We start from the raw sequence: 21,695 nt of genomic DNA on the forward strand, positions 1-21,695 counted from the left end.
ATATTGCACACACTTCTTTAACTCACAATTTAAAAATTAAACACAGAGCCTGAGAAATTCCAGGAATGGTATAAATAAGAGTTCCTCGTTCTCAGTTTCAGTTTTGTTGTTATTGCTGCAAAACACTCCATTTTACGAGTTCATAATTTATTTAACGACTAGGTTGTTTGAATCTCTTCACTACTGCAAGCAGCTTGGATGGATGATTGTAGGTGTGTGTGAGCATGTATGTGGAATGGAGTCTTAGAAATAAATCCCTGGGTTCGAGTATTTATGTATCTGTAATTTTGATAGATTATACCACTTAAACTCCCACCAGCACTATGTGAGGGGCTTGCCTTCCTCCAGCCCCACCTCCAGAGCAGGTGCCAGCTCTCAACATCTCTCGTCTTCCTGCCAACCCCCACATTTGATGCAATCATTTTCCCAGGGAAAAAAATAGATTCAAGTGGCGCAAGTCTCCCCAGTGGCATTTCACAGCTCGCAGAGCGCTTCCCTTCCTGGAGTGGGTGACCCTTTGTGTCCCTTACTGTGCACAGTGTATATATAGCAGCTCCCAGAATGCTCTCAGTCTCAGATGTGCCTGTTGGTCCCAGCTTTGCCTGCTGGGAGAAGATCTGGACGTACCTACAAGTATGTCTGGGGCATAATTTATTGCCATTGGGACTATTTATTTGAGACATGGCTAGTTGGAACTTACATAGTGACCAAGTGGCCTGAAACATCAAACCTTCTATACACATCTTCAGAGTAAGAATGGAGATTCCAGCCCAGCCTGTGACTGAAATCTGTCATCATTCCTGAATTCAGTAAGCCTCCTGAGGACGCCTGCCCAGGGGTGCACCTCCCCAGACAGTGGGTTGAGGTCTCTGGGCCTCCCCTAGGCTGGTCTTGAAGTGATTATGCTGTCCAATATCAGTTCAGTGGTCCATGCTGGTCACATCTTAGATGCTCTTTGGCTCTACCTGCACCAGGCAGACCATGAGGAACTTATTTACTGTACTACTGTGCCTTGACTTAGGACTGCTTGCATTTATATGCATGTCACTTGATTGAGTCTGGAAGAGAAAAAAAAAATCAACAGATGCAGCTCTGAATGTGCCAGATTGCTTTCTCATTATATGCAAAGGCGGACCAAGGAGCACCAGGACCTATATGCAAACCACAGCTGAACCGATTCACGGCTTATCTGGGCAAGAGCTAAGGCTTCTTTTGTGAACCTCCTGTCACCAATGGCTCACCTACTCTAGGACTGAGGTGATACCCATTTGGGCTTCCTACCCCATTCCTCCAGGCTGGGCATTACACATAAGCTAACAACATCTCCATTCCATCACTACTGCATTCTACAGCCTGGCAAAGATGTTTTTTTTTTTTTTTTAAAGCACTGCTTGTTTCACAAATGAATGAACAATGTGCACGGTCTAGTTAATCTTCCCAAAGCAAAGTTCTTCCTGTTCCTCTATTGCTTAGAAATTTTCAGTGGCTCCATGTGATCTGAAGGGGAAAAATGCAAGGTTTCTGACAGCCAATGCCTTTTCCATCTTATTAAAAACCCATGAATACACAAATAACACACAAAAATTCTGCCAAACCTTGACACTAATTCTGAAACTGAGGCTTAGAGAAGTAACGAGATAAAATGTCTTACTTTGATAAATCAATTTAGCAATTCTTCCCTCCTTCCTTTTCCAAATCTGGTTAGTGCACCCTGACGTCCATGGTAGGACCCAAATGTTAGAGTCAGGAGAGGAATCTTGGAAATGATACAGAGACCCTACCTTGGCAGGTCATCAATAGAAATCAATCATCCATACCTGCAGAGGTCAGTTAAGATTAGAATGAGGTTAGCAACCGCCCTGTTTCCTGGGAAGACCCCAGATGCACTTCCCAAATCCTTCCAGGAGAGGGCGGCAGAATTCCTGGTTATGAGTGCCAGACAGTCTTAGTGCTGTGTGAATGTGTTTGTTTAGGAGTATCTAAATGGGCAAGCCACGTGTAAAGTGTGTGCCGTGTGTTTACAAGTGTGTGTGAGAAAATCTGAGCCTATGATTGAGTGCTCATGGGAGAAAGAGTGCTTGGTCAAAACATGTACCCAACTGTGGCACACAGCCCGGGGCCCGGAGTGGTTATGCAGCCCCAAACAAATCGTAACCTATCTGGAATAAACCTAACCAAGGTAAAAGATCCACAGGGGAAACTTGACATCTCTGAAGAGAGAGACTTAGAACAACACTAGAAGATGGAAAGACCTCCCAGGCCTGTGGATTATAGAATTAATATTGTGAAGGTGACCATCCTACCAAAAGCCATTTACAGATTAAATGCAATCCCAATCAACAAAAACAAAAAGAAAAAAAAAAAAAAATCCTGAAATTCATTGTGGCCCACAATGCCAAAGCAATCTTGAGCAAAAAAAAAAAAAAAAAAAAAAAAACCAATGCTGGAGGGATTGCCATTCTAGATTTCAAGATTTATTACAGAGCTGTAGTAATAAAAACAGAAGAAGAGGCTTGTAGGCCAATGGGACAAAACAGAAGATACAAGATGAGTACACAGAACCACAGCCATGTGATATTTAACAAAGATGCCAAAAGCATACACTAAAGAAGACAGCATCTTCAAAAATGGACCTGGGACAACTGGGGCTCCACATCCGGAAGTGTGAAATTAGACCCATATCCATCACTCAGACATAGATTAACTCCTAATGGATCAAAGACCCCAATGTGAAGCCTGAAATTCTAGAGGGCAACACAGGCATAACCTACAAGACACATGTGCAGGAAAGGACTTTCAGAGCAGGACTCTATTTACCCAGGAATTAATGACAACAACCGACAAATGGGAGCTCTTAAAACGCAAAGCTTCTGTATAGCTAAGGAAACATAACTGAGTGAGGAGAAAGGCCATTGAGTGTGAGAAAATCTCTGCCAGCCATACGTCCAGCATAATACATCTAGACACTGATATGCAGGACTTTAAAGAACTCAAAAGAGCCAAGAGCCAGGAAAACAAATGACCCTACTGGATTTGAACAGAGAAAGTGAAAATGGCTAAAAAGTATCTCCAATAATTCACATCATTCTTAACAATTATGGAAATGCAAATTAAAACCATTTTTTGAGATTTTTCTCTTGCCCTAGGCAGATTTTTTTTAAAAAAAAATTAAAAACCAGGAAACAAATGCAGCATGGATACAGGGAAACCCTCATTTACTAATGGTGAGACTGCAAACTAGTACAGGCACTCTGGAAAACAATGTTGAGGACTGTCAAAAAGCTAAAAAGAAAGCTACCATATGACCCAGCTATGTCACTTCTTGGCATAAGCCCAAAGGATTTGACATCCCACTCGACAAATACTTGCTCAGCCAGGCTCACTGATGTCCTATCCGAAATAGCTAGCAAATGAAAACAATCTAAACGTCCTTCAGTAGATAAATGAATAATGAAAATGCAACACATGTACACTATGGAGTATTACTCAGACGTAAAGGAAAATGAAATTCACAGGTTAATTGCTGGGACTGGAACTGAGGGAAATAACCCAGATCCAGAAAGACAAATGCTGCATATTCCCTCTTATGTGCGGGTCCTACCCTCAAATCTGTAGATGTTAGCATATAATGTGGAGTTACAGAAAACACCAGGGAAGTAAAAAGGGACCGTGAGGTGAGGGAGCTCTAGAGAAAGGGACAGCAGGATACAGGTGGTAAGGGGGATGGGAAAGTGGGAGGGGCTTTAAATAGGAACAGAGGAGAGAGGACAATACAGGGGAAGGAAGGAAGAGAGGCAAATAACACTCGGAATGTTTGAAAACAACCTAGGGAATCATATTATTTTATATGTACCTAAAATTACTTGCATGTGTACACACACACACACACACACACACACACACACAAATATATATGTATATATATAGGACAGGGACAAATGAGATTTCTGGCAACAAGCTGGCAAGTTGGAAGGCAGAGGACTTACATGCAGATTTCTTCCTGCCAGGGGCTGCAGATACAGAAATCACATGGCATTTCTAAGGGTAGGTGATAGGGGCTGTTGCCAAGCAACAGGCTTCAGCTCAGGCCCTGTCTCAAGGTCAACCTCCCACTCACTAGCCTATTTCTGGGGTGTGGGAATTGTCAAAGGCATCTTGGATTTGTTACTTGCATTAAGGTGGATGGGGGCAGGGTGCAGGACGTACTCTCAGGGCCCCTAGAGAGGCAGATTCATTGCCGGCTAGAATAAGAGCTCCCACCCTATTGCCAGCACCAGCACCCAGAGAGGAGCAGGGGGCCCCAAAGACACAGAGGAAGTGTGGAGTGGGTACTGGAGAGCCCAGATTTACCCCCTAATACCTATCCCCATTGGACAGGTGGCAGACAGTTCAAAGAGGTCAAACAGGAGATGCAGACTCACACAGCAAGCAGAGGACAGAGCTAGGATCCCGTACTCCAAGCACAATGGGTACAGGTGTCCTTTACTGTGCCTCGAGGCTTGCAGGTGGAGCCGAGAGTATCACAGAAGTCTCTCAGGGACCTGCAAGGGAGGTGAAATCAGGTTGCGCTCTCAGAGGGATCTCTAATGCTCTTCCCTGCTTTCAGTCACTTTATTTGGATCTCACAGCCATGACAAGAAGCCAGAGCTCCTGACCTTTCTCCAACCCCACGCTCCCTTTGTCCCCGGGGGAGGGAAAGGGAAGCAACAATAGAGTGTCTGTGGATGCCAGCTTCCCAGTAGGGACTCTGCAGCATCCAGTGTAGATGGCTCCCTTTACCAGTGGCATGAAGATTTTCTCATCCCCATTCATGAGTCCTTTCTCTCCACTCCATCCACCTTAGCACTCCGTGTTCAGAACTGAGCATGGATCTACAATACGCTCTTCAGTGCCAGCCTGCCCCCACCTGGAAAGCTAATTCTGGGGTCAGTCCATGTTGTTGACAACAGTTCCCCATGCTTGACACTCATCCGGTGTCCAATGGCAGGAAGGAGAGGAAAGAAGCTTCATGACTGTGTAATAGGAACAAATTTCACTTTTAGCCATCCAGTATCCATCTTTCTTATATCATTCATGGTTCTCTTGAGGAACACACCCATGGGATGAATAAATTTAATAAATTATATGTACACACACATATTCTACCAAGTAAGCATATGTTAAAACGGTAACAAAGGTTCCTCACACCTGAGAGGTTGAGAAATGGGCAACTCTTCCATCCTTGAGGATGCGAGCTTCATAAGTTGGAGTAGTCCCAGACAGGTGTCTCACACTCAAGCGGCCAGCAACCCAGTAGCTGCTCAGGCTGGTGCCTAAAAACACTGGTTCTGATATTAATAAAGTAAAACAGCACCAGTAACAAGCAAGCGAGCTTAGCAGCAAAGGAGAAAGCCAGGCAGGTAAGAGGGAAGGCCAGATGAGCAAACGGTGAGCTAAATTTCCTTCTGCTACACCATTTTTCATCTGGGCTGCTACCATGTGGCACCCACATCCACGGTGAGCCTCCCTGTCAATTAAGACCCAATTCAGGTGAGCCTCCCTACTCAGGAGTGTCTAATTGTGGCAATGAGGCTCTAAACCAACAATCACGTTCTTCTTCCAAACAGCACTCAGAGAAATTCACATCACATGGGGTCCTAGTGACTTGAATCTAACGGTTCCCCTTCCTACTGCAAATAGTAATAACAAAATGCCAGCAGCATTTAGTGAGCTCTTTCTGGGTGTGAAGCGTCACTCACAGCACACATACCTGGGCTCTGCTGAGAACTCACTTGAGATTAGCTGGTCTAGGATGGTCACTTCATGTATTGGACACACTGGGGTAGCTTACCTGTCTCACAGCCTCTACCCCTCCCATAGGCTAGCTCAGACTCTAACACTACAGTCTGAAGAAAATCCACTACTTGCTAAGTCTCTGTCACATTCAACATTGTCACTGTTGGTCATGCAGGCCGCAAGTCAGAGTAAGAAAACACCACCGAAAGGCACAGATCAAAGGGTTAGGAGGACTTGGGTTGGGTTCCCAGTGCCCACATGGTGGCTCGACCATCTGTAACTCTGGGTGTAGGGGATGTGATGCTCTCTTTCAGCCGCTGCAGGCATTGCAAGCTCATGGGTACACATGCATACATCCAAGCAAAATACTCACACAACAAAAAGTAAAAATCATCTTGAAAAAGAAGAGCATTCGTGGTTAGCAAGGATTCAGAGGCATGCGTTGTGACGAGCAGATAGGGAAAGCAAGGGCACAGGAGGAAAGTGCCCTAAATTGGAGGCAAAGCAGGGAGCTGATTCAGGGCTGGGTTTAGTCCCTCTCTTCCTTCCTTGTTTTCGTTTTTTTTTTTTTTTTTTTTTTTTTTTTGAGGCAGGGTTTCTCTGTGTCACCCTGGCTGTCCTGGAACTCACTCTGTAGACCACAGATCTGCCTGCCTCTGCCTCCAGAGTGCTGGAATAAAGATGTGCACCACCACTGCCCAGCTTCGTTCAGTGTTTCTCTGTGGACATGTAAAACAAGCTGATTCAATGATACCTCATATAATAATAACAAAGATGTAACAGGAAAACATTTGTTGTGCAAAATAAATTAGTTCTATTCCATGTGCCCAGTGCCCAGTGCCAGCCTGAGGTGATTGATTGCCTTTGTGCACATAAAAATAAGACAGACTTGGAAACATTTTCTAGAGTCCAGAAAGGTTGCCTCCTTTTTTAAAAAAATCAATTATGAGTTTCCGCTTGAGAGAAAAACACTTCACAGAGCATTTTACATTCTAAGTGGAATTTAGCTCCCAGCTGAAATGTACCTGGAAACCCTTCTTGTCAAGGAGTCAGGTAGGAATCACCAGTTACCTCTGCTTCGGCTGCCGGTAGTGATTCAACAGAAGCCGGCTCGATAATGAACTGCTTTGTGTAAATCAGGAAGAATCTGTACATCGGGTTCCCCTGCCCTGCCCCTCCCCTGAGCAGCACGTAAGAAAGGACTGAAGTGTCCCGTTCCCCCCAGCTCTGCCCTACCAGAGGCCAAGCTCACCCTTGGTTCTGCTGCCTTCTCAGAACCAAGTGCACAGTTGGCTAAGGGCCTCACAGGTCTTGACCTTGGTTTTCCTCCTCCTTCGTGCAGGGGGGGTAGCACTGTTCCATAGGGTTAGATGACACAGCACTGTAGGGCAGCTGCAGAGGGTGGCGCTTGCACGAACACGTAGATGAGGAGCGGCCATGGGGAACATTTTCCATACACACAGTCCCAAGCGCTGGACAGCCAAGCAAAGCCGTCCCCATGAAGAAGCTATGAGAAGCCAGCTAAGGAGGAGACAGTGGGTTATTAGCTCTACCTTTCATATGCTAGTTGAGGGGTCCTTGGGAGGGGTGGTGTGGTGATTCGGGCACATTCGGATGAGTCACTGCTGTGTGACAGACTCCTCCTGGGGAGATGAAACACACAGGCCTACCCAGACAGGGAGTCCATGACAGGCCAGAGGCCAGAGTACAGATACCACCCAAGTCTGGCTTAGTGAACCAATGAGTTTTATTGGAGTTACTTACAGGAATATAGGTGAGATGAGGGGTTACTTACAGGACCAGATATGACTCAAAGGCAGTCGTATCCAAAAACCCAGCCCAGCATGGGGTGACAGCTCACAAAGCTGAGAGGAACCTGGAGCTCACTGCACAGCACGTAAGAGGCCCAGCAGGTTGAAGAGCATCCTTTCCAGGCGGCTCTTCCAGTTGGTCCCAGCCTCCTCCAGCAGCTTGGTGGATCTGGTCAGTTTCAGGGGCTTCCTGAAGTCACTTGGGTTGCTTACTAGAATTCTGTCTTACTGTGCTTCCCAGTGGACGCGATGTTTCAACCTCAGAAGAATCTGCTGACATAGAGGCAGTGAACAAAGACTGTGGAGGTTTTCCTGGCTCTGCGCTGGGCAAAGGAAACCATGTCCGACAGCCCCCTTTCCACGAGGGCAGTGTGTTCTGCCTTCGGAAGAAAGAGTCTGAGATGCTGCTAAAGGGGACCGTGGGCCCTGGCTGGCCACAGCATCTCTGAGGGTAGTGACAGCACCAGGCAGAGAGAACAGCCCTCTGGTCACATCACTCCCCAGTCACTGAGCCTCCAGTTGAAAATGATGACAGAGATGCACGGCTTCTGGGGTATTGGGATGAGTCTGGAAGTGCGGAGATGATCCAGGAACCATTTTGCCGACCCCACTCCATATGTATGGAGTTATCTTGCCAGCCAGGCTGGTTGGCTCTCCCCTTATACTGGCTACTTCTTCCCAGCCATTTTGGCCACAGAAGAACCACATCCTCTTCCAGGGTTAGGAGGCTGGTGCTGACCCCTGAGCCCACCTCTAGCTTCTCCCCTCCGACTCCTACCTCAAACTAATTTCACCTCTTCTTGTTTTCTCTGCCAGAGTCCCTTTGCCCTCAGACCTACCCAGACCTCACCTGGGTGCCTGTGAACTTCCTAGTCTAGGCTCACTCTGCTTTAGTTAGGCTCCTCCCCAAACAGCACTACAAAGAAGCCAACCTAACCCTGGCCCTCTTTGCCTATGACCTTGACTTCTCTGTCTGAAGAGTTTTACCACCCGACAGACACGTCTTGTTTACGTGCGTCTCCCTGTACTGGGTTCTCGGTGCCAACAGAGTAGAAGCTTGGGGAATGAGGGTGATTTTAGACCGCAGCAGCCGGCCCGTGGCTGTATCGGTGTTCCTTGCTGTTGACCTTTGAGAAGCATAGCTTGTCTATCACTTAGAGAGGTCAGTTTGATTAAATGATAGACAGAGGATGACCCCACTGGGTCATTGGGGGTAAAAAGCCTGAGGTGCTGGGTAATACAGCTCGGGTCATGAGCCCAGTGCAGGAAAAGGTCACTATGCAGATAAACAGTCACCCACAGTAGCACTTAAGAGCCCTCCATGAGCATGTGCACGCAGGTGGACAAGTGAGAACTGCCCAGGGCACTGAGGCACCCAGTGAGAGCATCAGATACATGCCAGAGTCCAAGCTCTTCCCATGCCCCAACCCTCCATCCATGAAGGTTCCTTTCAGAGCCAGTAGGCCAGCTGAATGGGTGCTGAACCCTGTCAGGGCAATTAGGAAACACAAAGCTGAAGGGTTGATAGCCCAGGATGTGGCCCGGAGAAGTTTCTCTGGGCAAACACAGAATAAAGGATCTGCCTGCCCCTTTCACCCCTGCCCAGTGCCAGGTTATGTAATGTGTTGATGCTGCAAGTGGCATCCACCCAGCCCTCTGCAAGCTGTGCCTACACCCCAGGAAATGAGTCTCAGGATGACCCAGATAGCTGGATGCTTCAGCGAGAGAGACATGTGGCATCAGAGAACAGATGGGAAGGCCAGCACAGACTGCCCAACATGCCTACACATAGATACATGCATGCATGTACACCGAGTTCACACACACATACAAGGCACATACACCAGTGTCCAAATAAATGCACAAACCTGCCTTTGGAGTCATTCACATAGGAATTTGTATTATGCCCTTAATTTTTATTAAGTACAGTTAAAAAGCAGAAAACAAGATGGAAATGAGTGCCCTTGCAGCACTGGCATTTAGGGTGGGGAACAGATAGACACGTGACACATCACACTGGATGCTTATTTGTGCTCCAGAGGACAACAGCCAGCCAAGAAGGAGAAGATGAAAAGGTGTAGGCTGGCAGATGTCAGGGAATGGGCAGGGGGAGCATTTCAGAAGCAAAACTGAAGTACAAAAGCCACAAGGCAATAGTGTATGACCTCAAAATTGCAGAAAATCTAGAGAGGCTTGAACAGTGAGAGAGGGGGACTGGGACAGGATAGGAAGTGACAATGGGCGAAGACCTTGCCTTCATGGTCAGGAAGAGAGACATGCAGCATCAGAGAACAGATGAGACAGCAAGTGTGATCCTGTGCATGGGCACGGTGCAGTGGCTGCACCTCAGCTACAAGCCGCGCTGGGGACCCCTCCACCTCTTGAAAGCATAGTGGGGAGTCACAGGACATCTGAAGCTTGCCCATGAATTGCCACTGTATATGCACCCTAGCTGTGTGCCTCAACCAGACCCTGTGGGCCACCTAGAGGGGATGAGACGGAGGAAAGCCTGTATGAGGATGAGCCCTCTTTATATCCCTGGCCCGGGCCCCACACCCAGGCAGGTTGGGAGCAAGAGGCTGACAGACTGGGGGTCAGGACTCAGGTATTATCTGCTGCCTTAAGTGGATTCTCTGAGCTGAAAAGGCTGGGGATGGAGGGAGGCAACCACCCATTTTGATTCCCCTCCAACCTTTCATCTACATATTTTCATAATGGCAGAAAAGACAGGACTCATACAATGAGGACTTCCACTCTTCACCTAGGATGAGCATGTGACCCGTGTGTGTTCTCTTTCTGTCTTCCCCCTTGGCAGGTGGGCAAGCAGGATGAGTCTGTATCTGTATCTATATCTATCTCACAGCAGAATGCACTGGGTATTCAACTAAACAAGGGCCACTCTTCCATACAACAAAATACCAAATACGGCTACCTTGTCATAAACTATCATGACAAAGCCCTGAGTCTATCAAGGAAGAGCCTCTTCACTTGCTGAAGTCCCTCATGTTGGAACTATAATGACCTGAGCGCTACTGGACCACCCTTCCCAGTGTTGTCTCTTTCATGCCACTGGCATTTTCAAGAGAGACAGCACAGTTGTCTTGTGAAATGTCTCTCAATCTGGGCATAATTCACTGTTTCCGCATGATTAGGTTCTGGCTAACCATTATGGGTAATACCCTGAGAGAGGAGGAGCTGTTCCTACCCACTGTTACATAAGCAGGCACACCACGCCAGTTTCCCCTCTCATGGGTGATGCTAACTGTGGTCATCTGATTAAAGTGCTTCCATTATGAAGGTAATCCCTTTTGTAAATAATAATTCATCTGTATGATGGGTTATATTTGAGATGTGAATATGCTATCCCATCACAAAGTTTCACAAAGTGATTTTAATAGCTGTTGATAGTTTTCTTGAATCAATCATTGCATTAGTGGCTGTGAAATTATTTTTTCTAATTCTGCTATTTTTTTTTTCTATACATGTGGATAAAACTTTTCCCAGCCTTTTTCCTTCTCAGTTTCTGTAGGATTACCATACACTTCTGTGGGTTTTTAAAAAAATCATTATTCAACGTGTTAAAATATATCACTACTGTCCTTTTTAATGCTCACATTATTACAAATTTTGTCGGGGGGAGTGACTCCCTTTAAGCAAATTTAATACTCTTTCCCTTCCTTTCTGAAATAATTTCATTGAGGCATAGTTGACATACATTAAATTACTAAGCATCTTTGAATTGTGTAGCTTAGTATGTTTTGACATATGCTTGCATTCATGAAGCCATCACTGTATACAAGATAAGGAATATACCCACTACCCCTTGTAGTCTGCCTTCTAGCCCTTCATTTCCCTCAAGCGACCGCTGACCTGCCTTCAGTTATTATTGCACACTTGTTTGCATTTTCTAGGGTTGTGTAGAATGATGTAGTTGCGATTCTTTTGAGTTTATTTCCTTTTGCTCAGCATAATCTCTTCAAGGCTATCCTGGATTACTATATGCACAAGTAGTTTTTTTTTTTTTTTCCTTCCTTTTTGTCATGAATAGACCTCCACTGTGTGTACACACCACAATGTGACTGTCCAGGTGTTGATTTTCAGACACACATTTGGTCTTGTTTGGGGCTGTTACAAAAGGGGGAGGCTGCTATGAACATTCGTGTAGACCTTTGTATGGGTACAGACTGCCTTTTATTTTCAACAGAAAAGATGAAATGAGTGACTACATGGATTTCTAACAATTGTAAAGAACCACGGGAGAATCATTTTCTGTCCATACCAGCAGGTATAAGATTTTAGTTCTCCCACACACTTCCCAGCACCGATGTGCTCAGCTTTAATTAGTCTATTAGATGTGTATTCTATTAGATGTGTATCCGTCTATTAGATCTTCTTGAGGCTTGTTTCAGTTACTTTTCTGTTGCTGTGATAAATAAATAAATAAATAAAGATTTCTTTTGGCTCACAAATCAAGGCCACAGACCATCATGTGCGAAGGGGAAGTGGCAGGAACTTGAAGCAACTGGTCACAGTGTGTCCACAGCTAGGAAGATGCAAGCAGTGACTTTCTTCACATGCAGACTAGGCCCCAAGGCCTGGAATGATGCTTCCCTCCTTTAGGGTGGGTCTTCCCATCTAGATTAACAAGTTTTAGATTTGTATGTCCCTAGTTCCTAGGAATTTTGAACATTTCTCATTAGAGATTAACTCTGAGTTACCAGTAATGCACAGATGTCACATTAAAGAAAGAAATCAAGTTGGGTGGTGGTGGCACACACCTTTAGTACCAGCACTCGGGAGGTAGAGGCAGGTGGATCTCTGTGAGTTTGAGACCGGCCTGGTCTATAAGACCTAGTTCCAGGACAGCCTCCAAGAAGCCACAGAGAAGCCCTATCTTGAACCACACACACACACACAAAAACAAAAAAGGAAGGAAGGAAGGAACGAAGGAAAGAAGCAAAACACTTCTCCTAGAACAAGTCTAGGATTGAATTCTCTACTTTATACCCCGCATCTCTTTACACCCCTTCCATTCTCTATCTGTTTGCATGAGTCTGGATCTGTTACTGACTGAAAGGTGTTTTGTGAATCTGTTTTCCCTGTGTCTGTGTCTGTCCCTGTGTGTCTGTCTGTCCCTAACAAAGGGCTTTACTTTGTATTTACTGAACAGCATAGGACAGAAAGCATCACATGGGGAAGGAATGGGATGCTTCACAGAAACCTTTAACAGAGTCGTATAGGGATTAAATCACCGGCTCCTGATTCCAGCTGACCCAGATAACAAATGCCATTGTTTATCAGCCAATATCCATACAAGTTTGCTTTCCACCTTAATGGTAGATTTTAAAAGTTGCTCTCAACTTCCATATTCAATGTTTTCAGCAAATTATACACATGTATTATCTAGGTCAAAGGCATGAAAGAGTGTATATTTAAGATTATAGGCATTAGTTTAGGCTTTAAAAGTTAACCACATGGGAAGTCCAAGGCAAGTAAAGTTGGTTTTTACATTGTTCTCATAAGGGCAGGTTAAACAGCTTGAGCACACAGTAGGATAGCGGTCCTGAGTGACCTTAAGTGTATTATTAGCCAGCTGTTGAGGTCTAGCAAAGTTGTAAGAATGCAAGAGATATTTTCATAAAATCCATAGCCCAATTTTTCTTTATGTCATTAATTTTCTTGCCTTTTTTTTTTTTTTTTTTTTTTTTTTTGTTCTTTATACATTGTGGGCCTCCTCTTCATTCTGCTGTTTCATTAGATGTACAGAAGCTCCCTAGCTTTATGAGGTATCATTTGTCAACTGTTGGCCTTAATTCCTGAGTGAACAGAGCTCTATTCATGAAACCCTTTTCTACACATATATCTTGTAGAGTACTGCCTGTGATTCCTTCTAGTCGTTTCAGGTTTCACACTGAGGTCTCGATCCATTCGGAGTTGACTTTTGTGCAAGGTGATAAATATGGGCCTAATATCGTTCATAGGTAAACAGACATTTCCCCCAACTACCTGTTGAAGATGCTGCCTTTCTTCCAGTGTATGTTTTTGCCATCTTTGTTAACTATCAGATGTACTCATCTTGCATCTTCTATTTTGTCCCACTGGCCTACAAGTGTTCTGCCAACACCACACTGTTTTTATTACTACAGCTCTGTAATAAATCTTGAAATCTAGACTGGCAATCCCTCCAGAATTGTTGTTTTTGCTCGATTGCTTTGGCATTGTGGGGTCTTTTGTGGTTCCTTGTAAATTTCAGAATTTTTTTTTTTCCTGTTTTTACAGAGAATGACATGGAGATTTTGATTGGGACTGCATTTAATCTGTAAATGACTTTTGGTAGGATGGCCACTTTCACAATATTAATTCTATTAATTCTACAATCCACAGGAATGGGAGGTCTTTCCATCTTCTAGAGTCACACTCTGTATCTCTCTTTAGAGATGTCAAGTTTTCACTACAGAGATCGTTCACCTTCTTGGTTAGGTTTATTCCAGACACTGTATTTTATTATTTTTTGAGGGTATTATAATGGAATGCTTCCATGGTCTTCTTTCTCACCCTGTTTGTCGTTGGTACATGGAAAGGCTATTGATTATTGAAAACTGATTTTGTATCCTACCAGTTTGTTGAAATTGCTGATCATTCCTAACAGTTTTCTGGTGGAATCTTTGGGATCTTTAATATATATTATCCTATCTTCAAAAAAGTGACAATTTGCCCTTATTTATATCCCTTTAATTTCCATCTTTTGTCTTACAGCTCCAGAGAGTGCTCCCAGAACTATACTGAAAGGGAGTGGGGATGGTGGACAGTCCTGTCTTGTTCCTGATTTGAATGGGATTGATTCAATATTTTCCCTGTTAGGTCTTCATTATGGTGAGGTATGTTTCCTTTAGTCCTGCTCTCTCTAGATCAGCAATTCTCAACCTGTGGGTCATGACCCCTTTGGGGGACACATATCAGACATCCTGAATATCAGGTATTTACATTACAATCCATACAGTAGCAATATTAGTTATAATGTAGCAATGAAATAATTTTATGGTGAGAGGTCACCAAAAATGAGGAACTGTATTAAAGTATTACAGCATTAGGAAGGTTGAGAATTTTTATCATGCACTAGGATTTTTATCATGAGATCACTTTCCATTTTGTCAAAGGCCTTTTTAACATCTATTGAAATGATCATTTGATTTTTTTTTTTTTACTTTAAGCCAATGTATATGCCTTATATTTATTGATTTACATATGTTAAACCATCATCCCTGCACCTCTGGTATTCACTTGATTATAGTGAATGACTTTTCTGATATACACCTGTATTGGTTTTCAATCATTTCATTAAGGATTTTTGTATCTATGTCCATTGTTCCTTTGTGTGTGTGTGTGTGTGTGTGCGCGCGCGCGTGCGTTCATGCACACACATATCTTTAGCCTGCTTCTTTATATTGCATAATGACTTTATAAAATGAGTTCTGAAGTGTTCTTTCTGCTTCTTTTTTTCTCCTTTGAGAATTTAACAATTTTTGGTTGTAGATCTTTTTTTGAAAGTCTGGTAGAATTTTACTGTGAATCTATCTTAGCCTGGGCTTTTTTTTTTTTTTTTTTTTTTTTTTTTTTTTTGAGAGAGGATGGAGGTCTGAGTTCAAGGCCAGCCAGGTCTACAGAGCAAGTTCTAGGACAGCCAGGACTACACAAAGAAATCCTTTTCCAGAAAGTAAATAAATTCAATTCAGTTTTACATGTATGGATGTTTTACTTGCACACGTGTCCATGCACCACAAGTGTACCTGGTGCCTACGGAGGACATGGGATCTCCTAGAACTGCAGTTACAGATGGTCACAAGCATCCATATGGTGTTGGGCATCACACACACGGCCTATGGAAGAGTAGCCGGTCTTTTTCTGAGCCATTCCCACTCTCTTAGACTCCATGTGCAGACAAGTTGAGAACCAAGGTGAGCTGCCACAAGCTGTTGGAACTGTTATCTTCTCCAAACTCCTTAAGTTTGTTGATGAAGCTTATGGTGTCTTCTTTTAATGTCTGATATGCACTCTCACTGGACACCATTTCTGTAGGACTGGTGGGTTTGGGTCCAGGTAAAGGTCATGTTGTCTTGGCCTTTCATGCCTGCGTTTGTATGGTGACACCTGGACATGTGGACTCTTTTTCTTGGTTGTGTGTTTGATGTGAGGTTCTAGACTGCCTTTATAGATTAGAAGTTTGATTGTGTTTTTGTTGTTCAAGCTTGGTTTTATTTCAGATCACATATGAGAACTTGGTAGGTCAGTCCTCTGGACGGCCAGTGTTGCTTTTGGATTGGAGGAATGAGAGCAATTCCAATTCAGTGGTAACCAAGAAACCAGGAGGACGGGACTAATGGCTGGATTTGCTTGGGTTGGGCTACCTACATTTTGCCTGAGAGTGTAAGGATGTTGTGGGTGGACCAGAGTCTTTGATACTTACCAGGTCAGCACACAGGCTGGTGTCACAGGCTGGGCTGGGCTGATATGACAATCTATGGTTTGTGGTTTGAAAGAAAATGACCCCCACGGGTTTGGAGGGAATGGCACTATTAGGAGGTGTGACCTTGTTGTAGCAGATGTGGCCTTACTGAAGGAAGTGTGTCACTGGGTGCAGGCTTTGAAGTCTCAAATACTCAAGCTAGGCCCAGTATGGCATTCTCTTCCTGCTGCCTGTCAATCCAGATGTAGAACTCTCAGCTCCTTCCCCAGCACCATGTCTGCCAGCACACTACCATGCTTTCCGCCATAATGATAATGGACCTAACCTCTGAACTATAAGATGGCCTCAATTAAATGTTTTCCTTTGTAAGAGTTGCCATGATCATGGTGTTTCTTTACAGCAATAGAAACCCTAACTAAGAAACTATCCAAGTTTCCAGGGACTTGTCAGGCTATATAGGTACACGAATGTGTTTCTCTGCCTGGGCCTGGAAGTTGGGGGTAGTGCAGTTGGCTAGGGTCCAGAGGACTCACCATACTAGACCAGTAATAGTATGTGTAACCTGGGCTAAGCCTGGAAGTTGGATATGACATGGGTAATCTAAGGTCTGTTGGATTCAGGGGGCTGGCTAGGTACATTCCTGGGGCCAAGTCTGGAGTGTGGGAATAGCAGGACTCACTAGATTGGGCTGGTGTAGATAAGATGTGGGAACTGGGGTAAATCTGGGGATTGGGAAGGTGAAGGTGGACTAGGATCAGGAGATTCACCAAGTTGGACCAGGGCTCAGGATGTATGACTTGAGCTAAGTCTGGATATGATGGGCAGGATAAATTTGAGCAGATTCAGAGGATTGAGCTGGCACAGAGGGTCAGGTAGATTCACCAGGCTGGGCCAGACAGAACACAAAGTATGCAACCAGGAATAGGCCTGGAGATTGAATATGGTCTAGGTATTTTGTTCTCTCTTCTTCACTCCTACCTCAAACCTTTCTATGGCTTTTAAATTGTCTTGCTTTGTTTTGAAGCTACATCGGCAAATTTTTTGGATGTAGGGTTTTTCTATGTAAACTATGTAAATCCACTATGTCACCCAAGCTAACCTTGAACTTGCAGCAATCTTTATGGAATTACAGGCATGTACCATCTTTATGGAATTACAGGCATGTACCACCATAGCTATTATCTGCACTGGAACCATGGACTGAAGACAAGAAGGCCACGTTTCCCTGACTTGATATATTTATTCAGTAGGAGTCTTGTGTGGTCCTGTTCTCTGTGTGTGAAAAGACAAGTTCTGTCTTGCTTTAGCAACTGCTGCTTGTGAATCTCCCATTGAGTAGCAGTGACCAATCCTCACGGAAATAGGTAGTCATTAGCCTCATTTGTACATGAGGAAACTGAGTTCTTGAAAGGTAGAGCAACTTGATTGGAACCCAGGCTGTCTCACAGTAGGGCCAGTGTGCAAAAAACTAAAGTATAGGTGCCTCCTAGCAAAGGCTGATGGGATATGTTGGCGTTAGGTATACACCAAGTGAAAGAGCCAGGCCCTGGCAGTGTGGGGCCAGGAATGTGTGAGTTTGGTAACACATGTAGTATGCTGACTGGACTGACCATTCTGTGTTCTTTCCATATTCAAATTGTCTGGTCAGTGCTCCCAAAGCATTTGGGCAGGGGACCTAGATTATGGTTATTAAATTCCCAATATTATTTGTCTGCCCTCAGGGAACAAGAAGACCAAGCAGAGGAAATGAATGAAGGTTTTGTAAGAAGGATGTGATTACAGTCTCATGGGAAACAGGATGGGGCAGCTAAAGTCCCCTGGAAGGAAATCAGGATCTTAGAGGTGGTTTAGCATCCCCCAACATGGACTCTAAGGCAATTCTCTCACAAATTAGTGCGAGGAGATGTTAGCAGGTGGTAGTCAATGTGTGATCAGTGATCTGACAAGTTCCAGGTAGAGCGCTTAGTGTAGGACTTCTCAGATGTACAGTGGAAACGCCAAGAGGGAAACAAAACAAACGGCATTTTTTAACATTATTTGAACTTAGAACCTTTAATTTGAAGAGTATCTTATAGGGTGCCTTTTGGCTTAAGGAACAAAACAGAACTAGGACTAGACCATGAATGAGCACTTAGCTCAAATGTCTACTTTCTCCCACGCTCCAGGCACTGACAATCAGGGAGACCCAGAGAAAGTGACCTAAACTTCTGCCTTCCACCCCACTCCCAACACTAACAGGCAAGGTGTTCCCAGACTCAGACTTCCAACACCTACTCACTCCCAGTACCAATAGATAAGCAGCCACAGACACTCAGCCTCCGAGCTTCCCTTCCACTCAACCAAGTCCACATGTACAAGTTCCAGTGCACAAACAAAACAACACAAAAATCCAAGACAATACGTCTCCTTCAAAAACTACTAATCCCACAATAAAGGACCCCAATGAGAATTGGAAGAAGGTCCAAACAAACATTTCAAACAAATGATTTTAACTCCATCCAAACAGCTCAAAGAAGACATGCATATGCTCCAAGAGAAAAAAATACAAATGGAATGAGGAAGTTAGTATAAGAAGTGAAAACAATTCAACAAAGAGAATAACTGAAAAAAAGCTAAACTGAAATGATGAAAATTCAATAAATCAAATAAAAGCTCAGTGAAAAGACTCACCAACAGAATGGATCACGTGGAAAACAGATTCAGAGATGGAAGACAAGGTAGAGGAATTGGATTATACAATAAAAGCCAATGATAAATTCTTTAAAATATGAATGGAAAATAGGAGTGCTCTGGGAAGCTATTATAAAGACCAAGTCTTCAAATTATCGGCATAGAAGAAAGAGAATAATACTGCACCAAAGGCTTACAATATATTTTCAATAAAATCATAGAAGAAAAATTTCTTGACGAAAATTTTCACCTAGAGAAAGAGATGCCCAGCCAGGTATGAGAAGCCTACAGAATATTAACTAGAGAGGAGCAAACCAAGGAATTCCCCATGACATAGTTAGAACATCAGAAACACAGAGCAAGGAAAGGATGTTGAAAGCTGCAAGTTAACTATAAAGGCAGCCCATTGGAATAACACCTGATAATCTTAAGAAACTAAAAGCCAGTGCATACCTGGCAAGATGTATTCTAAGTCTTGAAAGACCATAACTGTTAACCCAGAATGTTCTACCTATCATAACTATCTAGTAAAATTGAAGGAGAAATAAAAACTTTCTGAGATAAAAGCAGAATAAAGGAACTTGTGATCACTAAACCAGCTCTAAGGAAGATACTGAAAGGAATGCTTCAATTTGAAGAGAAGAATATACACACCCAAGAGATCATAGGAAATAAACAAATAATGCCAGGACAGTAGATCAAAAGAGGCCTCAAAAACACACACACACACACACACACACACACACACACACACACACACACACACACGAAATCAAGAAAATGACAGAAGTTAATGAACAGTTTAATAATATCCCTGAATATTAATGATCTTTATCCCCCCAGTAAAAATACAGCCTAGCAGATTGGAATAGAAAACACATTCCATGACTGAAAAATAGTTCAGCAGCTAATAGCATTAGCTGTTCTTCCAGAGTACCTGAATTTGATTCCCAGAACCTACACAGTGGGTAACTCCAGTTCCAAGGGACAGGACACCCTGTTCTGGCCTCTTTGGGCGCCAGTCATGTACAGTTAAATACAACATAAAATTTTTAAAAAGTTAAAAAGGAGAACATAACCCATCATTTTGATACCTCCAAGAAACACACCTCACCATCAATGGTAGACATCACCTTAGGTTAAAATGTTGGGAAAATATTTCAAATAAATGAAACTATGAAACAAGTAGGTGTAGCTATTCTAATATCTGATGAAAATAGCTTTCGAACCAAAACTAGTCAAAAGAGATAAAGCAGGGCATTTCATACTCATGGAATGAACAGGCACTAAAAGGATATTATAGTTCTAAACACATACACACCAAATACATGTGCACCCAATTTCATAAAAGAAATACTACCAGGCATTAAAAAAATACATATTAAGCTTAACATAGTGACAGTAGGAGATTTAATACCATACTATTACCAATATAGACAGGTCATCTGGACAAGAACTAACCAGAGAAATGTTGGTGGAAAAGAAAACTCAAGTCAAATGAACCTAGCAGACCTCTACAGAACATAGTACATAAACAATAAAGAACATACATCCTTCTTAGCAGCATATAGAACTTTCTTCAAAACTGATGACATATGACATAAGCCTGAACAAATACATAAAACTGAAGTAACACTCTGCATTGCCACACTGGAATACAGCTAGCTATCAACAGTGATAAAAATAACTACAGACACTACTGAATGATACTTGGGTTACTAGATTAATCAGGAAAGAAATAAAAATATTCCTAGATTTTAATGAAAGTTAAAACACAACATACTGGCATCTATAGGAAACAATGAATGTTGTGAGAAGAAAGCTTATAACACTAAGTACCTACATCAAAAATTTTGAGAGATCTAATATTAATAATTTAATGATGCACCTAAAGAAAAATCTTAGAAAAAACAATAACAAATCAAATCCCAAAGAGCAAATGGGAAGAACTAATTAATTAAGGCCAAAAGTGATGGAATGAAAAAAAAATCAAAGAAATTTAAAGCTGGTTCTTTGAAAAGATAAACAAAACTGACAAACTCTTACCAAATTAACCAAAAGAAAAATGAGACCTAAATCAATACTATTAGGAACTAAAAGGGAGCTATTCAGAAAATGGTAAGAACAGACTTGAAAAACTTCTTGCATTGATTACTTCTCTGCTTCATTATTTGTGAAGATGTTATCTTTTCGTCAACATATATTTTTGACATCATTGTTGAAGATTAGATAGACATAGTTATGTGGAGTTATATCTGATTCCTTTATTCTATTGCTCTGGTGTGTGTGTGTGTGCTAGTATCATGCTGTTTTTATTTCTATGACCCTGTAATATATGAAATTAGGTACAGTGTACCTATAGCAGTGTTCTTTTTGTTTAATAATGCTTTGATTATGTTTTAGTTAGGCTTTCTATTGCTGTAAAGAGAGATCATGACCACAGCAACTCTTACAAAGGAAAATATTTAGTTCATCATCGGCACGGTGGGAAACACGGTGGTGTGTAGACAGACATAGTACTGGAGAAGGAGCTGTGATCTGTGTGCCACACTGCATGCTTCAGCATAGGAGATTTCACCTCCACAGTGACACACTTCCTCCAACAAAGCCATACCTCCTAATAGTGCCATTCCCTATGGGGACCGTTTACTTTCAAACCACATCAGACTCCTTAGTCTTTCTTACTGCTATATAAATTTTGAGAATATTTTTTCTATGTCTGTGAAGAGAGGTCTTAGTATTTTGACTGGGATTGCAAAGAATCTGCAACTTACTTGCCTTTGGTGTGGTGAGTATTTTCACGATATTAATTTTTCCAACCCAAAAGCACGGGAGATATTTCCATCTTGTGGTATCTTCCATCTTCTTCAACTTTTTCCTTCAGTGTCTTAAACTGTAGAAGTTCTTCATTTCCTTGGTTGGATTTACTCACAGGTCTTTCCTTTTATTTTTATAGCTATGATGAATAATACTGT

The 21,695-nt window shown here is 43.0% G+C and overlaps 1 protein-coding gene across 1 annotated transcript in view; it reads right to left on the bottom strand.

The window, feature by feature from the left end:
* Positions 1-7,721: 7,721 nt before the first annotated feature.
* The window catches only part of Stk35 (serine/threonine kinase 35), a 55,590-nt gene continuing 41,616 nt past the window's right edge, over positions 7,722-21,695 (bottom strand). Inside the window, exon 4 of the mRNA XM_051183406.1 lies at positions 7,722-7,856. The gene's annotated coding sequence lies outside the window, so the exon portion shown is untranslated. The remainder of the gene's footprint in view (positions 7,857-21,695) is intronic.

This window comes from Phodopus roborovskii, unplaced genomic scaffold (genome assembly GCF_943737965.1).
Source record: "Phodopus roborovskii unplaced genomic scaffold, PHOROB, whole genome shotgun sequence".
Classification (NCBI taxonomy): Eukaryota; Metazoa; Chordata; class Mammalia; order Rodentia; family Cricetidae; genus Phodopus; species Phodopus roborovskii.